This window comes from Budorcas taxicolor, chromosome 6, assembly GCF_023091745.1.
Source record: "Budorcas taxicolor isolate Tak-1 chromosome 6, Takin1.1, whole genome shotgun sequence".
Classification (NCBI taxonomy): Eukaryota; Metazoa; Chordata; class Mammalia; order Artiodactyla; family Bovidae; genus Budorcas; species Budorcas taxicolor.
Window position 1 is genome coordinate 37,136,000 of NC_068915.1, and position 22,075 is coordinate 37,158,074.

At 40.0% G+C, this 22,075-nt stretch overlaps 1 protein-coding gene across 3 annotated transcripts in view; it reads left to right on the plus strand.

Moving 5' to 3' along the window:
• Window positions 1-22,075, plus strand: part of ABCG2 (ATP binding cassette subfamily G member 2 (Junior blood group)) — a 130,041-nt gene that overhangs the window by 65,213 nt on the left and 42,753 nt on the right. The gene's annotated exons all lie outside the window — the stretch shown is intronic.

The window sequence follows — 22,075 nt, forward strand, 5'->3', positions numbered from 1 at the left end:
CTGGGACAAAGTACTTTATTAAAGATCACCAACCGTTTCTTTTTTTTTTTAAACTTAGCCTGGTCATTTGTTTCACATTTTCTTTCCATGTTCACAGAGCAGCTCAGTTCATTGTAAAGGCATGCAGGGACAGTGAAAAGAACCTGTGAGAGCAGGGAGGCCCAGACCTACCTAACTTGGGTCTAGTCAGTGTGCCATGAAATCTCTTCATCTTTCTGGACCAGTTTCTTCGTGGGACTAAAGAATCTAGGAATTTGAACAAAAGAGGTCTGATTTTATTTAAGGAGTCCAGAAGTAGAATATGAGTTAGTAGAAATTGCCAGAATAGTAGTGTTAGGTATGCTGAGAATTCTTAGTATTTTTATCTGATCCTACAATAAAGGATTCTGCAAACCATCTACTTTGATTTAGAATCTTTCTGATCCATTTCTCCTTTTCGTAACATAGGGAGACTGTTACATGTCTTTCTAGAATATCTCATATGATAGTAATAGTTACCCCAAATAAACATATGTACTTCAGAAACCTAAAGTAGTAGGCTAACTGTAGTTAAAAACCTAATAGTATCATTTCAGTTATCTCTTCAATCTAATAGTACTGTTATTATCATGCCAGACCATTCATGCTTCCATCTGGAATCTAAGCTATGAGTATAATCCATTTGACATGTGCAATGTTGTTTTATACCCAGCTATTACTAGCAACCTAGGGCCAGGTGACTCATTACATTTGCTACAGTGTATGTGCTGTTTAGCTCTTTCCTGGAGCTATAAGCTATTCCTTGTGTTCTGATTTCATACTTAGATATATACCTTCCCTCTCCCCCAGTGAGATATGTTCTATCTAGCCTCCTAGAATGCCACCCTTACCCAGAAGTAAATTCAAGTGGTTTGAATTTTTCAACAAACATAAAATTGCTATTCTCTCCCTCTATAATATGAGAAACTAGAAAAAGAGATCTTTGGTGCATTAGTCTTTATAAAACAATGCTTTTCCAAATATATACAGCTGTGGCTGGGTTGCATAGGTCTTGATAAGGAAGTTTTAAAGAACAAAGATGTCAGTTTAAGTCTAATATTACACTAGCATTATAAACATTGAAAAATACAGTCACTGAGGCGGACACAACTGAGCGACTGAACTGAACTGAACTGATGAAATCCAAATAAGTTTATAGTTTAGTTTTAACAATGGTACTATAGTTATATAAGATGTTATAGGAACTCTCTGTACCATTTTCTCAGCTTTCCACTATCCTTTTTTCTATTCAGGATCCAGCCTCAGAGCTCACATTGCATTTGATTGTTGTATATCCTTGAAAGTTAAGTCGCTCAGTCGTGTCCGACTCTTTGTGACCCCATGAACTGTAGCCTACCACACTTCTCTGTCCGTGGGATTTTCCAGGCAAGAGTACTGGAGTGGGTTGCCATTTCCTTCCCCAGAGGATCTTCCCAACCCAGGGATTGAACCTGGGTCTCCTGCATTGTAAGCAGACGCTTTATCATCTGAGCCACCATGACAGCTCCTCAACCTTCTGTTGTTTTTCCTGACCTTGACACTTATAATGAATACTGTTCAGTTATTTTGTAGAATGTCTTGCAATTAATACTGGATATTTTCTCATAATTAGATTGAAGTTATGCATTTTAGAAAGAAATTGGAGAAGAAAATGGCAACCCACTCCAGTATTCTTGTCTGGAAAATCCCATGGATGGAGAAGCCTGGCAGGCTACCGTCCATGGCGTGGCAAAGAGTCGGACAGGACTGAGCAACTTCACTTTCACTAGAAGTAATCCCAGTGCATCATATCAGGGGTACATGATGTCTTATTACTGATGTAAACTGATTTAAACTTTGGTTAAGTGCTGTTTGTCAGGTCCCTGATGGTTATCATTTTTCCCTTTGTATTTAATATATATCATGGGAGAGAAACTTGGGCCTTGCAAATATCCAGTTTCTCCTTAAGTCTTTATTCACTAGTTTTAGTCCATTGGTGGAACTGGATGTACCTGGTACTGTGTTGTTCTAACAGTGATTTAAAGATTGTTTTCTCATTACTTCTCTTTATTAATGAGAATTTTGAGGAAGAGCTGTTCCTTCATTTATTTATTCAACTGTATAAATATAGACTCATAGATATTTATTTTATTGTATAGGTTACAATTCAATGCAGTCATTATTTAATTGCTGATCAAATGGTTCCACCATTCGCCACTGGGAGCTCTTCTTTCACATTGGCCCCTGTGCCCTTTTGACGTACCACTTCCCCATCCTGCCTTTTAAAAAAGCATTTCCTTGCTTTCTGGTATCATGAAATGCTCCAGGCTGACTTTTCTATTTTCCGTGCCCTGACCCTTGCATCAGTCATTTTTCCAAGGCACTCTGGTTCCTTGTTTTGGAGGCTGTTATTATCAGAAACCAAGATCTGGGTCCTAGGTGTGTTACTGAAGTTGCTTTGAACTTTTAAAGTTTCATAGATTTGTGACTTAGCAAATGCATCTCTATAGGAGGAGTAATGCCTTAAATTTCAAAGACTCTAGAGACCATAGTTGCCAATTTGCATTCAGCCTCTTACGGGAAAGAAATAAAATTGGAAGGGCTAGAATTTTAAAAGTTCCCAGTTTTTCTCAAATGAAGACCTGTAAGTGTTTATAAAACAAATAGAATAAACACATTAATTTTTATTTACTCAGGCTCTGATAAGAAAGTAGCTTGTTATTTACTGAATGTATGTGAAGGGGAGATATGCATAGATCATATCTTTAAGAAATGTAAATTGTCTTTAAATGAATTGTGAGATCCTGGCCTCCACTTCCCCACACGACAAAGACTTCGGGGTAAGTCTTTGAGCCTACTTTCTCATTCTGAAAAGAAAGGTTTTAGGCAAGATTTTCATTTCTCTCATCTCTTAGTGGGCTCAGAGGACCCCGTAATATCCAGACATTTTGGACCCTTTCTCTATATTTTAGTTATAATTTAGTGTGTGTTTATTGGTTCACTGGTTAAAAAGATTCAGTTTAATTTCAGATCTGATTTATGTTAATCATGCCAGCTTACTTTTAATATTGAAATTTACTCAGTTAAACTTTATTTTAATCTAAGCCAGTCCGGACCATGTACAGAAGTCTTTTCTAAGAGTTCCATTTCCACAAACCTTCTTTAACTTTCTTTTTACTGATAGGTTTTGTCCTATGCTTTTCCTTTCTCTCTCTCTAGAATAAAATTACTTTCTTTTTCCTCAACAAATTGTATTTTCATTTCTTATACCTTTTTCCCTTTCATGCGAGATGTTTTCCTTACCAATTTTATTGTCTCAATTACATGCATTAACCGGAATTCTAACTTTTTAAAAACCTTAATTTCTAGTGAAAACTAAGAAGTATGCAATTATAAAGTTTTTCGATTATTATTCTGTAGATTGGCAAAATCACAAATACTGTTTATGATTTCTAAAAAATGTGTTGTTTTTTAATGAAATTTTTTCAATGTGATATTTTTATTAGTAGACCTAAATATCTTCTCTGTAAAAAGGCAGGCTATGTTGAGGAATTAATGTTTCAGTATCTTATTTTATTTGGGAATAATCTAGATATTTAAATGAAGAAGGACATGGCAACCCACTCCAGTATTCCTGCCTAGAGAATCCCATGGACAGAGGAGGCTGGTGGGCTGCTCTCCATGGGGTTGCACAGAGTCGGACACAACTGAAGCAACTTAGCATGCATGCATGCACTGGAGAAGGAAATGGCAACCCACTCCAATGTTCTTGCCTGGAGAATCCCAGGGATGGAGGAGCCTGGTGGGCTGTTGTCTGTGGGGTTGCACAGAGTCGGACATGACTGAAGCGACTTAACAGCAGCAGCAGATATTTAATAATTTCCATCATTTCACTTAATTTAGCATAACTATAAATATTAAGTCACCAAAAATCTGGAGAAACTATTTTTAAGTAGAGAAACCGTAAGACATAATTATTCTTAAAGAATTTACCTCAAAATTGTTACTCCATTTATATCTGTTGAATTATAGTTATGTTTAAATTACCCATGAAAACTAATGAGGCATTACACAAAATAAGCCATCATTTCAAGATATTTTTCTTGAGAATTTTATAACAGAGATAGTATGACCTATTTAACTTTTGGTAAACGTAGGTACAGTAAAAGTAAGAATGGTCTATATTCATTAAACTAATAAATTTAAACTTTAAAACTGATTATTAGTATAATATTGACTATTTCCCAGATCACAGGAATTTGAAATTTATTTCGGTTGGCTTTCTTTTAAGTAACTTAATTAAATAAAATTTTTTTTTTCAAGATTTCTTATTTTTAATTTTTTGGCCAAGCCCTGCAGCATGTGGGATCTTATTTTGCTGACCAGATCATTCCTAGGCCCCTTGTCAGTGAGCACATAGTGTCTTAACCACTGGACTGCCAGGGAATTTGCAGGCTAGTTTTTTAATTATATTTAAAAAATATCAATTTATAAGTGATTACTTTGTCAACAAAGGTCTGTCTAGTCAAGGCTATGGTTTTTCCAGTGGTCATGTGTGGATGTGAGAGTTGGACTATAAAGAAAGCTGATCACAGAGGAATTGATGCTTTTGAACTGTGGTGTTGGAGAAGACTCTTGAGAGTCCCTTGGACTGCAAAGAGATCAACCCAGTCCATCCTAAAGGAGATCAGTCCTGGGTGTTCATTGGAAGGACTGATGTGGAAGCTGAAAATCCAATACTTTGGCCACCTGATGCGAAGAGCTGACTCATTGGAAAATACCCCCTGATGCTGGGAAAGATTGAAGGTGGGAGGAGAAGTGGACGACAGAGAATGAGATGGTTGGATGGCATCACAGACTCAATCGGACATGAGTTTGGCTAAACTCAGGAAGTTGGTGGTGGACAGGGAGGCCTGGCATGCTGCGGTCCATGGGGTTGCAAAGAGTCAGACATGACTGAGCAAATGAACTGAACTTTTACATCAGTTAAATACAGCTTTTTTATATGTGTAATTTTGATAATATTATCTGGAGTTAGGAACATATCATATGTATAATGTACACATAGAAATATAAAAAGGCATAACTAGAGACCTCATAGCTTCTTTTGAAAACTTAGTCATGTATCAGTTATTGCATTATAAATTTACTAGTTTATAAATAACAATTTGAATAAGTTAAATATATTTCCTCAGATGACTAAAGGTTTTCACTGTTTGTGGAGAATATTTTAAAGTTTGTATTTGTCCTTGATAAATCCTGAAGGAGGCTGTGAATTAGATTTGGTGAGGGATGCTTTCCAGCAGTTTGAGTTCAGCAAAGCCTGTTTCTCTTTCTCGCTCTGTTTTTTTGGTGCAGGTTCTACTTGATTGAGCTAATTCAGCTCAGTCTCAGGTCCTTGTGGGATGTACTTATGTTTCTGATATGTAGAGATTTGTAAGACAGGACAGTTGCTTTTAATTCCTCAGAGAACTGGTCTGCCACCTATATGGTACTGAAAGATTGATTTGCCCAACTACATTTTCTTTATTTGCTTGTTTATAACAGTAAAAAGATTTCCAACTACAGTGAAAATCAAGAGTTATATGTTCTAGAACTTTAGGGTTCAGTTTATCCTGCTTTCCAAACTTTGCACAAGCCATTCAATAAAGGCCCTCTTTTTTGAGTATACAAATTAAACCCAGAGCAGTTTACTCTAGGGGCTAAAAGCCTTCATTCTTTTTATTAACTCCTGAATATTAGCCCCCAGTTTTATTTCATATTGTGTGGGCTCAGGTAACCCTATTGATTTTCCTTAGTGTGTTTAACCAATGTTGCCTGAGGGGCAGATTTATAAGCCCACCAGGCAAGGGAGACCTAAGTTTATCCCATAATATAATTGGCAGAAGAGATTTAACCATCTTATATAAAGCCCATTTAAACATACCAACTTTTATAAACATTCATCTCAATTCTCTCAGCTCTTATATCTGTAATTTTAACCTCCATTAAATCCCCATCAACCTGTCTTGGTCTTACACAGGGTCCCAGAAACGTTTCTTTTTATCTCCCTGACCACGTTATCTATTTATATATCAAAGGCTTTGGATTTCCCAAGCTGAGGGGTTGAGCCAAGGGATTCAGGACCTTTCGTTGATATTTTAACTTGATTAATTGGCCTAACTGTTCCCCCAAGCAACTGAATTTTCTAGCAGCCTTTTAAATATGTATATGTTTTGCTGTGCTTAATTGCTCAGTGTGTTTGACTCTTTGCGACCCCATGGAATGTAGCCCACCAGGCTCCTCTGGCCGTGGGGGATTCTCCAGGCCAGAATACTGGAGTGGGTTGCCAGGCCCTCCTCCAGGGGATCTTCCTAACCCAGGGCTAGAACCGAGGTCTCCTGCCTTGTAGGCAGATTCTTTACTGTCTGAGCCACCAGGGAAGCCCAAACTGGGGTAAATAGAGTGGACTTGTTTGGGGTTCTTTAATGATGGGGAGCAATAGGGAGCCCCTTTGGCCATCCAACCTTAGCACTGTATCAAAATGTTTGTTTTGATACATGTATTTATTGGTTTATTTATCCCATTTCTTAACCATCTAAAGATTTTTATTGTTTTGGAACAAGTCCCTTTAAAATTTCTACCTTGTTGAGATGTCTCTAGACTTTCTCTGCAGTTTTTTCTTATTCCTGTTAATCAACCTAACTAACAATCTAATGCTTTTATTAGCATCTGTAAGACCCATTGAGGGGAAATTGACCATAGATTTAGCTTTCCAAACTTTCTTTGTTGTTGCTCTTTGTTCGATTAAACTAAGGGAATTACTAAGGTTAGCCATTATATTTTTTTGTATCCACTTTCTACTTGGGTCTTTTCATAGGTGCCAGTAATGCAGCTGTTAATAATAAGAGTTCTCTAAAAATTTACCAGTTTAGAAGTTTCTTCAATTTTAATCTCCATTGTCTGGCCATTGTCAGAGCTCTCATAACACAGGGAGGAAAAAAAAGTCTTAAGAAGATCAGGTGAAACATTTATATCTCAAAGACACAGTGGGAGAAATGCTAGTTCCTCCTTTGAAAAGTTTTTTGTTCCTTTAAGGTCAGAATTCCGAGAAGATGTTTTATCAAGCTGGCTTTTTCTAGCTGCACACACACACACACAAATTAACTTTGAAGTGTTAAAAGAACCCACATTTGGTCCTTTTTAAGGTGAGATTCTTGAGAGTCCCTTGGACTGCAAGGTGATCCAACCAGTCCATTCTAAAGGAGATCAGCCCTGGGTTCTTTGGAAGTTCTTTGGAAGGAATGATGCTAAAGCTGAAATTCCAGTACTTTGGCCACCTCATGCAAAGAGTTGACTCACTGGAAAAGACTCTGATGCTGGGAGGGATTGGGGGCAGGAGAAAAAGGGGACGACAGAGGATGAGATGGCTGGATGGCATCACCGACTTGATGGACATGAGTTTGAGTGAACTCCGGGAGTTGGTGATGGACAGGGAGGCCTGGCATGCTGCGATTCATGGGGTCACAAAGAGTCGGACATGACTGAGCGACTGAACTGACTGACTGACTAACTGAAGGTGAGATTTCCTTTAATTCCCAACAAAGCAGGTACTTGTAGGAATAAATTCTGTACATACATAATAAAGTCTTCCCAGCATCTCTTAACTGTGGTAATCCAGTTTTCAACTGAGCATAATCTTTCCATTGTCAGTTCATCTGGGATAACCCAGGTACCTCTTCTTGAAATTAAGTTCAAGGAAAATCTCCTCCAGCAAGAATTTTATTCACCACCAAATAAAACTAAGGATAATCAGCCAATAGTGGAGATCCAGGACCCAGAAGAGACTTACCTAAATTCATCTGGACTCTGAGGAGGTGGCTAGGCACAAGAGGTCTTTGCTGGTACCAAAGCTCCAGATTCTTGTGGAGTTCAGGTGAGGGAGAGAAGTCTGCTCTGGGTCTCTGCCACTAACTAAAGCGGTCAACTGAAGAAAAAAGCACAACCTGAAAGTTGCAAGTTAAGTTTTATCTGAGGATCTTACTGAGGACTGTGGTTCAGGAGACAGCCTCTCAGATCGCTCTGAGGAACTGCTCCAAAGACAAAAGAATAAGGGTGTAGCCAGGATATTTAGGAGATTTTGCTGAAATGAAAAACAACAACAGGAAAAACCAAACCATATAGTCAAACATCAAAGATAACTGATAGTCACAAAAAATAGACATTACTAGTTAATGATTTTAGTGCTTTTCTGTATGAGAAGATACAAGACTCTGGGCTCATTGTAATTATTCCTTAGATATGCATCTTAACTATCCAGGGCCAGTGCCCAGAACACATAATGCTTCCTCTTTTCTCTATCCTAATTTCTCCTCAGCTGTACCAGGGGGGTTTGGGGAATGTGGCTGCAGTGGCTAATGGCTTGAGCCTCGTTTATTGGAATAAGAGGCAACATTCTTTGTTTACTAGAATGGCAGGCAACATTCCTTGACCATGTCTGTCAGTTTCCTCTTAAATGTAAATGAGTGTGAATGTAAATGTAAAATGAATATAAAATGTAAATGAGCTTCCATGGACCCGAAGCTGGACCATTATCATACTTGCCCTTGTTTTCCCTTAAATGGGCAGATTTGGGGGCGGTAGAGAGTGGGGTTGCTTTGGAATGGGGCAAACAGTAGAGAGTCATTATAAAACTTCCTTTGGCTGTGACCTTGCTGTGGGAATAGGTGCCTTTTGCTTGTTGGAATGCTGGATCTTCCTTGCTCTACCAGCCCCCCTCTCTTGTGGATGAAGGCTGCACACCAAGGGTAACTGGCATCCTAAGATATATATCTGAATACAGTCTTCCTTAGAAACCAGATAATGTTTTTACATACAGTTTCAGAGTGCTTGTTTTGTGTCTGGTGTTGTATTTAAGAGGCTTCCCTGGTGGCTCAGATAGTAAAGAGTATGCCTGCAGGGCAGCACCTAGCTGTCACAGACAGGACAGTGTCCGCATCTTGGCTCTTGAATGGCTACAGTAGCCTCTATGTGGCCTCCCTGCTCTGCTCCTCTCTCCAGCACCCCCACCCCCACCCCAAGTCAGAGTGATCTCTTAAAACATAATTAGATTATGTTATTCCTCCACCCAGAAGCCAAAGCAAAGTTCTTACAGTGGCCTGAGGTATGGACACTGCCAGAGTTGACCTGAACCTCGGACTTCATATCCTATACTCTCCCTCCCTCTGCTTCAGTCCCACTGGCCGTGCTGTTCCTTAGCCTAGCACTTGATCTTGGCAGCCCACCTCCATAGAGCCACCCTTGGGTTTCTGCTCAAAGGCCTTATTGGGAAGGCCTTCCTTGACTTCGTTTCCTCCTTCACTTTTATTTTTTTCTCTTTAGCACTGTTGACTCTGACATTTTTCATCGAAAGGAAAAAGGAATAGGAGTTAAGGACATACCCCCATGCAGTCAAAAATCCATTATAATTTTTGACTGCTCCAAAACTTAACACATATTTTGTGTGTTATATGCATATCTACATATATTTTATCATTCATGACATATCTAACTTTCTTGATTTTTTTTCAGTATTTCAAGTTTTTTCAAATTGTTGCAAATCTTGGAAAAAAAAAAAAAATCTACCAGTATATTTACTGAAAAGAAATCCACAATATAAACGGACCTGCACAGTTCAAATCTGTTTGTTCAAGGTATGGCCAAATGCAAGTTCATCTGCTCGACACACAGTGAGGCCAAACTAAAGCACTGGAGTTTGGAACAGAGAAGAGTTTATTGCAAGGCCCAAGGAAGAATGGGTGGCTGTGAACTCTCTGATGGTTTTCAGGGAAGTGTTTTTCTAGGCAAAATTTGGGGTGAGGGCTGCAGGGTGTGTGACTTCTGATTGGTTGGTGATGAGTTAACATGGTGGTGTTTCAGGAATCTTGTGCTCAGCCTGAAGTTGCCATTGTCCATCCTGGTGGGGGCCTTAGTTCCTATAGGAAAACTCAAAGATATTGTTATGTATATTCCTTGAGGGGGAACCAAGACCCTGCTCCATGGCTGTCCTATTGTTTCCTTTTTTGTTTGTTTGTTTGTTTTTCCATTTCTTTTCTTATTTTTAAAATTTTTATTTTTACTTTATTTTACTTTACAATACTGTATTGTCTTTGCCATACATTGACATGAATCCACCATGGGTGTACATGAGTTCCCAAACATGAACCCCCCTCCCACCTCCCTCCCCATATCATCTCTCTGGATCACCGTGCACCAGCCCCAAGCATCCTGTATCCTGCATCAAACATAGACTGGCGATTTGTTTCCTACATGATAGTACATAGACTGGCGAGTCGTTTCTTACATGATAGTATGCATGTTTCAATGCCATTCTCCCAAATCATCCCACCCTCTCCCTCAGAGTCTAAAAGTCCGCTCTACACATCTGTGTCTCTTTTCCTGTCTTGCATACAGGGTCATCATTACCATCTTTCTAAATTCCATGTATATGTGTTAGTATACTGTATTGGTGTTTTTCTTTCTGGCTTACTTCACTCTGTATAATCGGCTCCAGTTTCATCCATCTCATTAGAACTGATTCAAATGTATTCTTTTTAATGGCTGAGTAATATTCCATTGTGTCTATGTACCACAGCTTTCTTATCCATTCATCTGCTGATGGACATCTAGGTTGTTTCCATGTCCTGGCTATTATAAACAGTGCTGCGATGAACATTGGGGTACATGTCTCTCTTTCTATTCTGGTTTCCTCAGTGTGTATGCCCAACAGTGGGATTGCTGGGTCATAAGGCAGTTCTATTTGCAATTTTTTAAGGAATCTCCACACTGTTCTCCATAGTGGCTGTACTAGTTTGCATTCCCACCAACAGTGCAAGAAGGTTCCCTTTTCTCCACACCCTCTCTAGCATTTATTGCTTGCAGACTTTTGGATTGCAGCCGTTCTGACTGGTGTGAAGTGGTACCTCATTGTGGTCTTGATTTGCATTTCTCTAATAATGAGTGATGTTGAGCATCTTTTCATGTGTTTGTTAGCCATCTGTATGTCTTCTTTGGAGAAATGTCTATTTAGTTCTTTGGCCCATTTTTTGATTGTGTCATTTATTTTTCTGGAATTGAGCTGCATAAGTTGCTTGTATATTTTTGAGATTAGTTGTTTGTCAGTTGCTTCATTTGCTATTATTTTCTCCCATTCAGAAGGCTGTCTTTTCACCTTGCTTATATTTTCCTTTGTTGTGCAGAAGCTTTTAATTGTAATTAGGTCCCATTTGTTTATTTTTGCTTTTATTTCCAGAATTCTGGGAGGTGGATCATAGAGGATTTTGCTGTGATGTCCTATTGTTTCTTGACTGCCTTTCCTTGGTTTCTGCTTTCCTTCACTCTTCTAAGTAACAACTGTTTGAATCTGCCCTTTGAACCTCAGGGAAGGTCTGAGAAGCTGAAATTTTTTCGCTACAGACAAGAAACAGGGGATGCAGAAAGACTTGTGTATACAAGAGGGCCACACAGGATCCTGCCAGGTTTCAAGGATCAGTTGTAGTTGTATTATGTACACTTGTATCTATTTAAAGAGAGGATTAGGATTAAATTGAGGGACTTCCCTGGTGGTCAAGTGATTAAGACTCTGCCTTCTAATGCAGGGGGTGTGAGTTCAATCCCTGGTCAGGGAACTAAAAACCCAGATGTTTCAGGGTGTGGCCAAAAAGTAAAAAATAGTAATAATAAAAAAAATTTTTTTTAAGATTAAATTTAAAAAGGGACAGGAAACAGGTCTATGGTTGTCGTGGGCTGGGGTGGGAGAGGGAATTTCTTTGGGGTAATAGAAATGGTCCGTGTCCTACTTTTCATGGTTACATGTCTGCATACATCTTCAAAGTCCAAAAACTGTACTTAAAGAGGATGTTTGACTGTCTACAACACGGTTTACTATTGACATGTTTTGAATATGCATGACAAAAAACAGAGATTAGGCTGAACCATGAGTAGAGTTGGTGTTATGTTGGAAGGAATGTTATATGTACCAAAACGTTCCCCCTCTTGTTTGTTATCTATTCCTTTTTCCTCTGTGTTGTGTGTGGTGTGTGTTAGTCACTCAGTTGTGCCCGACTCTTTGTGACCCCATGTACTGTAGCCCACCAGGCTCCTCTGTCCGTGGGATTCTCCAGGCAAGAATATCAGAGTGGGTTGTCATTTCCTTCACTAGGGGATCTTCCTAACCCAGGGATCAAACCTGGGTCTTTACCATCTGAGCCATAAGTCACCAATTCTCCGTGGATCCCTCACTGGTCTTACTGTGTATCTCCTCAGTGCAGGAAGGATGGGGATCTGTAGAATGAGTGAGGAGATGGCTGAGGGGACCTGTGGAGCTTCCACAGTCAAGTCTTAGCTCCCTACAGGGCATACATCATTCTCTGATGGCCTTTGCTGCCTCTCCAGCCTAATTTTCTTACTGCCCTTTCCCCAAAGCTGAACTTTAATATAATGAATTTACCAACTAAAAAGAAGTCACAACCTAAAAGTTGAGGGTTATGTTGTATTTGGTGGGAATTTTAGGACTTCAGGCCCAGGAGGCAGCATTTCAAGTAGCCTTGAGAGAACTGGTCTCAGGAGGCAGGGTGGAGGAGTCAGGTTATACATATAGGCCTTGGCAACAAAGGACAGGTAGTCTGAACATCTAGTCAAGGCTATGGTTTTTCCTGTGGTCATTTATGGATGTGAGAGTTGGACTGTGAAGAAAGCTGAGCGCCAAAGAATTGATGCTTTTGAACTGTGGTGTTGGAGAAGGCTCTTGAGAGTCCCATGGACTGCAAAGAGATCCAACCAGAGATCAGCCCTGGGAATTCTTTGGAAGGAATGATGCTAAAGCTGAAGCTCCAGTACTTTGGCCACCTCATGCGAAGAGTTGACTCATTGGAAAAGACTCTGATGCTGGGAGGGATTGGGGGCAGGAGGAGAAGAGGAGATTAGATGGCTGGATGGCATCACCGACTCGGTGGACGTGAGTTTGAGTAAACTCCGGAAGTTGGTGATGGACAGGGAGGCCTGACGTGTTGCAATTCATGGGATCACAAAGAGTCGGACACGACTGAGCAACTGAACTGAACTGAACTGAGTCTGAACATCAAAAGTATTTTTGTGAATGAAAGAAAATCAGCTATCTCAAGTTAAGGAATTTAGCACTTTTCTGTATATGGCAAGATGCAAGCCTCTGAGCTCACTGAAGTCTTTCCTTTCGTATGTATCTCAGCTATCTGGGGCCAGTATCTTGTGGTTTTTCACATCCTGAGTTCTTCTGGGCTCCCCATAGGGAGTGGCTGCAGCCTGAGGGCTGACACATCTTGCTTTTGTTCTCCTTCCTGGGTGCCCTGAAGGGCTGGGATCACTGGTGACTGTGACCTCATTGTTTACTGATATGGCAGGAAGTACTCCATTTCTCAAACTGCGTGCATTTCCCAAAGCAATCTCTTTCAGTTTAATGATTTTGCTTTCCTTTACTAGGACAACTTTCTTTTCTCTTCTCTCCTTCCTATATAACTGGTTAGTCTCCTTTAAGAGGCCACTTCTAACCACTGTGGAGCCTGGTGGGCTGCAATCCATGGGGTCACAAAGAGTTGGGCACGACTGAGTGACTTTTCTTCCCTTCCCTTCTAACCACTGTGACCCACCCCCACCCACCTGCCCTGCCCCAAGCCATGTATTCCCTGAAAGATTAAACTGGTCTTAATCCCTCAAGTAATTTTGAAGCTCTAGGCAAAAGGATAGGGAAGGACATTCCTGGCTGGAAATTCTGCTTTGAAACAGGATAATTATATTTTCTCTCAACTCCACCTGGGTTAATACAGTGAGTTTTTAGGGGATATTCATTAAGTTTTGTCCTTACCTTCCACAAAGCCCAGGTGAAATCTTCGGTGGTATTTGTGTCCTTTCTAATTTGTACATGTGGTTTACTAATCCTGGCAGAATTTAACTTCTGTAGATGACCTCTCTAAATAGGGTGGTTAGTGACTTCCTCTTATTTGTGCTCAGAATATCTTTATGAAGCTACTTTGCTTAATATAGGGGCATGGCATATTGTGATTTAGTCTTTCATTCAGCAGTAATAATTGAGAACATGATATGAGTGACTCCAAAGGATACAGGGGCTTCCCTGGTGGCGCAGAGGGTAAAGCGTCTGTCTGGAATGCGGGAGACCCAGGCTCCATCCCTGGGTTGGGAAGATCCCCTGGAGAAGGAAATGGCAACCCAATCCAGTACTCGGGCCTGGAGAATCCCATGGAGGGAGGAGCCTGGTAGGCTACAGTCCACGGGGTCGCAAAGGGTCGGACACGACCGACCGACTTCACTTCACTTGAAGGATGTCCATCATAAAACTGATGGACATTAGGTCCCTGCTTTTACAACAGACATGTGGGCAAATTTTTAGTTTGCAAATGCATATATGGCTTTCTGAAATGGCAGGTTTGCAATAAAGTCCAAAGGAGATAACTTTAAACTATCATTATTTTACTTATAATTTGGGAGATGGCTGAAGGCTGAAAGGGCATGAAAAGAATGTTCCTGCACTGTGAGCTTGGGCTAGAAAAAACATTTTAATGCTAATTTGCTTGATGAGCTGTGATCCAAATACTGGTCATACATTGGTAGAGAAAGCTTTGTGACTATTATTGGGAAGCTTTGGAGGTGGCTGGAAGGTTTATAGTTTATTTAAATTAATTATTTTTCTTTCATCAGCCCACCTTCAATATTTGAAATTTGAAATAGAGTAGTCTGAAATTTACCATGAAAATGGTATGAGATTTATGTTATTGTTAGGGAACCATTAACTGCCTACTTTGGCCGGGCATGATGATAATTGCTTGCCTGAGTTGTCTCACAATAGGAGGTCCTAGTAAAGAAGGAGGTACTACCTCCAAAAAGTAACAAGGAAGAGTTCAGGAGGGGCCAAAAAGAGAAGGGAAGAGTCAATATGTCCTACCAACCTCCCAGAATCCTTCTGGCTGAAATCGATCTTGGCCGAGAGATGTATGCACCACCAGGGAGGACCCTGAGTCAGAATGTTTGGCCAGAGACAACCTGGAAACCAACCGCATAACCATAAATGCTGAGACTGTGAGCCACGTGGTGGAGCAGTTCTCCTGGGTTCCCTTTCCCTGCTGCTCTCCACCGAGGCACCCCTCTCTAAGAAAGTCTTTTGCTTTGTCAGTTTGTGTATCTCCTTGGACCATTCATTCCTGAGTGTTAGACAAGAGCTCACTCTTGGGCCCTGTAAGGGGGTCCCCTTCATGCACTCAGTAGTCAAAAATGTTTTGGTAAAATGTGAATTCTGTTTGGGGATCAGATTTAATGCTTCACGGATTCATCTCGTTTGTTTTATTTGAGGAAAGTGATTTAATTCAATTTAGCTATTGTTCAAAAGACAGTTCTAAAATAATGGAAGCATTGCCTTTTTTCAGCCATTGTATATATGATCATTTTATAGATTTGTTATTCTGAACCTGAAATATATAGCACTGTCCTATTTTTGAAATAAATGTAATATCTCTTTCTCTGTCTTTAGTAGCTAAGTCATGTCCGACTCTTGCGACCCCATGGACTGCAGCCTGCCAGGCTCCTCTGTCCATGGGATTCTCCTGGCAATAACACTGGAGTGGGTTGCCATTTCCTTCTCTAGGGGATCTTCCTGACCCAGGAATCGAATCTGGGTCTCCTGCATTGCAGACAGATTCTTTACTGACTGAGCTATAAATATAGCATAGTTTTATGATATTTTGAAATCTGAGGATGAATTTGATAATAGCATATAGCCAGTTTGTTTTTTTTTTTTTTTTGATGCAGGATGAATATGGGAGTGCTTGGAGTGGCCTCATAGTGTTCAAGTATATGTGTCTTTTATGGGGTTATAAAATTGATTGTTTATAAAGTAACCCAAGAATAAGAAAATACATTTTTAAAAAGTAAGCACTTTAAACCTGTGTTGTCCTATATGGTAACTATTAGCCACATGTGGCTGTTTAAGTATAAGTGAGTAAGTTAAATAACATAAAACATTTACCAGCTATATTTCAAGTGCTGAATAGCAGCCATATGTGTCTGATGGACAGCACTATTTTATTATCCCTATGCGTATTAATAAAGAACATGGAAAGAAGCATAGGCACTTTTTCATCTGACCTCCGATTATCTTGAACTCAAGAGAATCACTTCTTGGGCCTTATTTACAGCCTTTTTACACATAAGAAACCAGATTACCATCTATAAGATCAGTGGTTGTGTAATTTGTGAGAATGAAGCGAATTGGTAATTTTTTTTTTTTTTTTTTTTTGGTGTGGGGGTGTGCTGCTATGCATGTGGGATCTTAATTCCCTAACCAGGGATTGAATCCATGCCTCCTGCAGTGGAAGCACAAAGTCCTAACCACTGTACCATCAGGGAATTCCAGGGAGTTGGTAATTTTTATCTTGTCAAGTTATATATCTCTTAGCTGGTGCTTCCTAATCTCCACTATTTTAAACATAACCTCAGCACTCAGTCCTTGATAAATCCTTCTATTAGATACAGAGGAGGAGAGGAAAAAGTTTTCATTACCAGGCGCATTCCTTTGTCCTAGCGTGTCTCACTGGTTTTCTGCAGTAGCCTCCTGACTGGCCTTTGCTTCCACACTTGTCTCACAGCAGCAGCTAGAGTGATTTTTAAAAAACACAGTTAAGATCATGAGCCTTTCCTGGTTGAAAGGCCTCAGTGGCTTCTCTTGGACTATACAGACCTTCCGCAATGGTATTTCTTCCTGTCTGTCTGTCTGACCTCATTCTTTGTGCCGCCCTCCCCAGATCACTCTGCTGCAGTGCTGTGGGGGCCTTGAGTGCCAGATAGTTCCTGGAGTGCCAGACAGTTCCTTGACCTGAAGACATTAGCCCTCTGACTCCAACACTACAGTGCTGGTTTCAACACTGGATGTTTGCTTCAGGGTGGAACTGTCAGATCCGAGATGATGTGAAAACCCGTTGATGGATAGAGGACTCTTTAAACTTCAGGGATTTATTATGGAAGTTACAATTCAGATTTTGAGTTCCTTTTCTAACAATGTTCAAAACTATCCTGCTTTTATTTCTGTTTGTTCATAAGTTTTGTAGCAGTCACCTGACAGTGACCCAGGAAGCCTAATTCCTTGTCAGGGCAGCGAGGTCTTGGCATCACAGAAAATAGCTGAAGAAGGTGTGCTCACCCAGCATGTCCTCTTGGCTATGAGGCAGAGTGTCACTTTTGCTATTATTATCCCTAGGGGAAAAAAAAGTAAGAAGAAGGCCTGAACTCTTGACCTGAGGCTGCGCTGCTGCTCTGGCTCTACCAGCAGATGCAATATTTACAGCTGTGGCCAGGTATCTGGCTGAGGACTTTAGAACTGAACCCTACTTTTATTACCTGTGTGCAGTTTCTATTGACTAATGCACTCTGTTTATAGTAGACTGTCTGATTAGGAGTATGGTAAAGAGTAAGAGAGAGAAAAGTGGCTTTTTATTTTTTTTTGAAAAGCGAGTCATACATTATTGAATTCTGCAATACGGAGCAGAATTATATATGGTTGAGTGTGTGGGCTTCAAAGGCAGCAGGCCTATTTTGGCTTTTTTTTGGTCAATTAACTAATTTATTTTAATTGGAGGATAATTACTTTATAGTATTATGATGGCTTTTTTCATATATCAACATGAATCGGCTACAGGTATATGGGTCTCCCCCATCCTGATCCCTCCTCCCACCTCCCTCCCCACCCTATCCCTCTGGGTTGTCCCCGAGCACTGGCTTTGAGTGCCTTGCTTCATGCGTTGACCTTGCCCTGGTCATCTGCTTTACATATGGTAATGTACTTGCTTCACTGCTGTTCTCTCAAGTCATCTCACTCTTGTCTTCTCCTGCTGAGTCCAAAAGTCCATTCAAAAGTGGTATTTTTAATGCAAGCTATCATTCTTATAATAGATATACCAGTGTCTATGGAAGAAGACTTTCCAAAAAAGTAAAAATGTACCAGGCCCATTCCTTTGTACCTCATTTTGTACATTTGTACAAAAATGTACCTCATTTTTACTTTTTTGGAAAGTCTTCTTCCATAGACACTGGTATATCTATTATAAGAATGATAGCTTGCATTAAAAATACCAATGTACCTCATTCAGAGAAGGCAATGGCATCCCACTCCAGTACTCTTGCCTGGAAAATCCCATGGACGGAGGAACCTGGTAGGCTGCAGTCCATAGGGTCGCTAAGAGTCGGGCACGGCTGAGCGACTTCACTTTCAGTTTTCGCTTTCATGCATTGGAGAAGGAAATGCCAACCCACTCCAGTGTTCTTGCCTGAAGAATCCCAGGGACAGCGGAGCCTGGTGGGCTGCCGTCTATGGGGTCGCACAGAGTTGGACACGACTGAAGCAACTTAGCAGCAGCAGCAGTAGCAGCAGCAGTACCTCATTAGTTAGAAAACAACAAGAACAAAGGAAAAGTGACAAAGGTAGGCACAGGTAGAAAAGAGATAGCTGGAAAGGGGGAAAGAATCTCATTATTCAAAGCTGCTCAGTCATGTATAGAAGACTGTTCCAGCTGGTGAAAAGATAATCAGGGCAGTTAACAGAGCAGGCCGGTTCAGGCGAGTTGTATGAAGCCATTTGGATGCTTCTTTTATTTTTGAAGTCTTTGAAGTGGGTCTCAGATTCAGAAAATGATTTAGCACATGCTCTGGAAGCAAGAAAGCAGCAACAAGGTGGGAGTTGATTTTTGTCATAGGGAAATCTAGATGTGGTATATATATAGATATCTGTAGAGAAAGATTAATGTTTACTTAGAGACAGTTACTTTCAGTGATTCCTCTAAAAACCCAAGATACTGGGATAAACCCAGTATCTGGATAAAACTGATATACTGTATACAGTATACCCAGGATACTGTATAAACTGGAGACTTGAGTACTTTGAGGTGAATATGGTGCTGAGATGTGTGTTTTTAAAATTTTGTAATCATTCCTGTAAGTTTTTTGTTTCATCTTAGAGTAATATATTGTTTCATATTGGTGTTAGAAATAAATATGGTTTTTGGTATAATGTGCTTCAGCTGGATGGTGTACCTCAGTTAGGCCTGCTGCTGCTGCTGCTGTTGCTAAGTCTTGATTTGTGACACATGAATTACTAAGACCCTGTACTAAGCACCTCCTATTCCTAAGCACCTCCTAGCAATGTGAATTACTAACTTAATCCTATCACAGTGAAGACGAACTCAGTATGCACACACTTCTAAAATTGTGATTGTATTTATCAGTTCTCTATCTTGGATGGATGGATGGATTATGGATGATCTTTCTTGGGTACTATAGTTCCAGTTGGTGCCTCTTATTAACAAAAAATCTCACAAAGATTTTGTACTAATGTCCATCTTGAGGCAATGGCCTATTTAAATTCAGGTGGGATATTATTTGATTCTCTTAATGAGCCTTGTGGAGTAGGAAATGACAACCCATTCCAGTATTCTTGACTGGAAAATTCCATGGGCAGAGGAGCCTGGCAGGCTACATTCCATGGGTCGCAAAGAGTTGGACAGACTGACCACACACACACACACACACACACACACACACACACACAGCCTTGGGAGAATGTTAGAAAGTGTCCTTGGAGCCTGAACATCAAATGGTGAATGGCAAGAGAAGCAATTGCTTGTGTCAGGCTAGTATAGTTTGGCTTTTGAAGACATGGGGGATGGCTTAAGAAGTTTACAAAGTCAATATGCAAGGTCTCTATAGTTATTTGTACCTTGAGCCTTCTCTTTCACTGCTTTCAGAGAGTAGGGCTTTAGCTAATTATTACCATTCATTGTGCTCACAGATTAAAACTAAGCTCTTTTAATTTCCTGGGTGCCAGTCTATAAGTGGTTTCCTACTTTTGCAGTTTCCAAAATGGAATATGTTTTAAATGTGATAATACTAGAGCAGTTTCTGGCTATAGGAACAATTACAGATTATTTTGGTTTGGGGGACGTTCTACTATGATATGCTCAGGTGTGTGTGGTTTTCTTATGCATATCCTGTCTTGGTGTTCCTAGAGCTCCTTCATTGGAGAAGGAAATGGCAACCCACTCCAGTATTCTTGCCTGGAGAATCCCAGGAACAGAGGAGCCTAGTGGGCTGCTGTCTATGGGGTCGCACAGTCGGACACGACTGAAGTGACTTAGCAGTAGCAGCAGAGCTCCTTCAGTCTGTGGCTTGATATCTTCAGTTTTGGAAAATGCTTGGCCAATATCTCCTCAAATACTGATTCTGCTTCATTTTAATTTTCTCTTTTTCAGGTCTCCAGTTACACGTATGCCAGATCGTTTTCATCACATCTCATATGTTTCTTAGCTCTTTTATGTAGTTAAAAAAAAAAGCGACTTCTTCATTCTCTTCAGTCTGAAGTTTTTTGTTTCTTTTCCATGCTGATAATTTTCATACACTCTTCAATCTGGATGTTTTCTACATGGCAGTCTGTCAGTTCACTAATTCTTTCCCAGTTTGTATCTAAACTGCTATTAAACTCATCTACTGATTTTTTAAAAACTATTGATTAGTTCTTTGGTGATAGTCTATCTTTTCATTTATTTTCTTAGACATATTACTCAGTTATTTTAATGCAGATGTCTGATGACTCCAACCTGCAATACTTATGGGTCTACTTCTATTTTCTTGTTTTGGAACATTAGGTCTTATTTTTTGGTGTGCTTGGTAATTTTTGATTGAAAATTTGGATGATGATGACTTTGGAATAGATTTAAATTTCTTTTAGCAAAATATGAGTGGATCACATTGCTTGAGTAAAGGCTGGTCTGTTTCTAGGTTGCTCATATTTCCAGGTCATAGCCCTACTGGTACGATCTCAAAAACTTGGAGTTTTCAACTGATAAACTCACAGCTCCAAACTTTGTCTCCCTGTTAATGAGCTGCTACTGCTGCTAAGTCACGTCAGTTGTGTCCGACTCTGTGCAACCCCATAGATGGCAGCCCACCAGGCTCCTCCATCCCTGGGATTCTCCAGGCAAGAACACTGGAGTGGCTTGGTATTTCCTTCTCCAATGCATGAAAGTGAAAAGTTAAAGTGAAGTCGCTCATTCGTGTCTGACTCTTAGTGATCCCATGGACTGCAGCCTACCAGGCTCCTCTGTCCATGGGAGTTTCCAGGCAAGAGTACTGGAGTGGGTCGCCAGTGCCTTCTCCGCCTATTGAGAGCTTTTGAGCAGCTTCCTTCTGCCTGGTTTTTCTGGGTTTTGCCCCATGTATGTGTAATTTGCCTCGAGAATGCTGGCATGGAATGCTTCATCTTTTCTCTTTTCCAGAATTTTAGATACTTAAGTCCTGGCTGGTTGGTTGCACCCATCAGAAAACATTCTTCAAAGAGCTGAATCTTGTATTTTGTCTGCTCTACAGTTGTCCTTAGGAGGATGATTGGTTTGGACCAGCTACTCTACCGTAGCCAGAGAGAAAGTTCTTCATTGATTACTTTGATTTTTAAGAATTAAAACTAAATTTATGGAAGTTTCATTTTTCAAAGCTATTGCACAAGCTGTTAAGTTCACCTTAAGATCCTTCTCTAAATCCTTATAAAAGGGCCTTTTCTAACTTGTTAAATGAAATATTTTAAACTTCATTTATAAATTTAATACTCACTTGTTTTAAATTCTTTACTTAACTATTGGTTTGATCTTCTCAATCATTTCTATACATAATTCTAAACCCTCCTAGAATGTAAATGTTGCCCATTAAGAAAATGAGTTTATCATTCCAAACAGTTTTGGAGTTTGTCTTCTTAGTTGACTAAAGGAACACAGCAACCAGAGATGTAAAGTCAGGAGCTTTAAATTCAAAGAAATGTCTCTTGTCCCTGACTGCTTGGCCAACCCCCTTTTTGTAAGATCTATGTCATAGACTCAAATAAGAATGGAGTGATGGTGATCATGCAGCCTGTCCCTGATCTTGAGTCATATTATAATATATTTTTTAAGTCAACTCTAACTCCCATTCATCTTTTGCTGCTTCCTGAGTTTTGAGTAATTTTCATACTCTCCCTATTTACTTGTTAGATGTTTAGTTGACA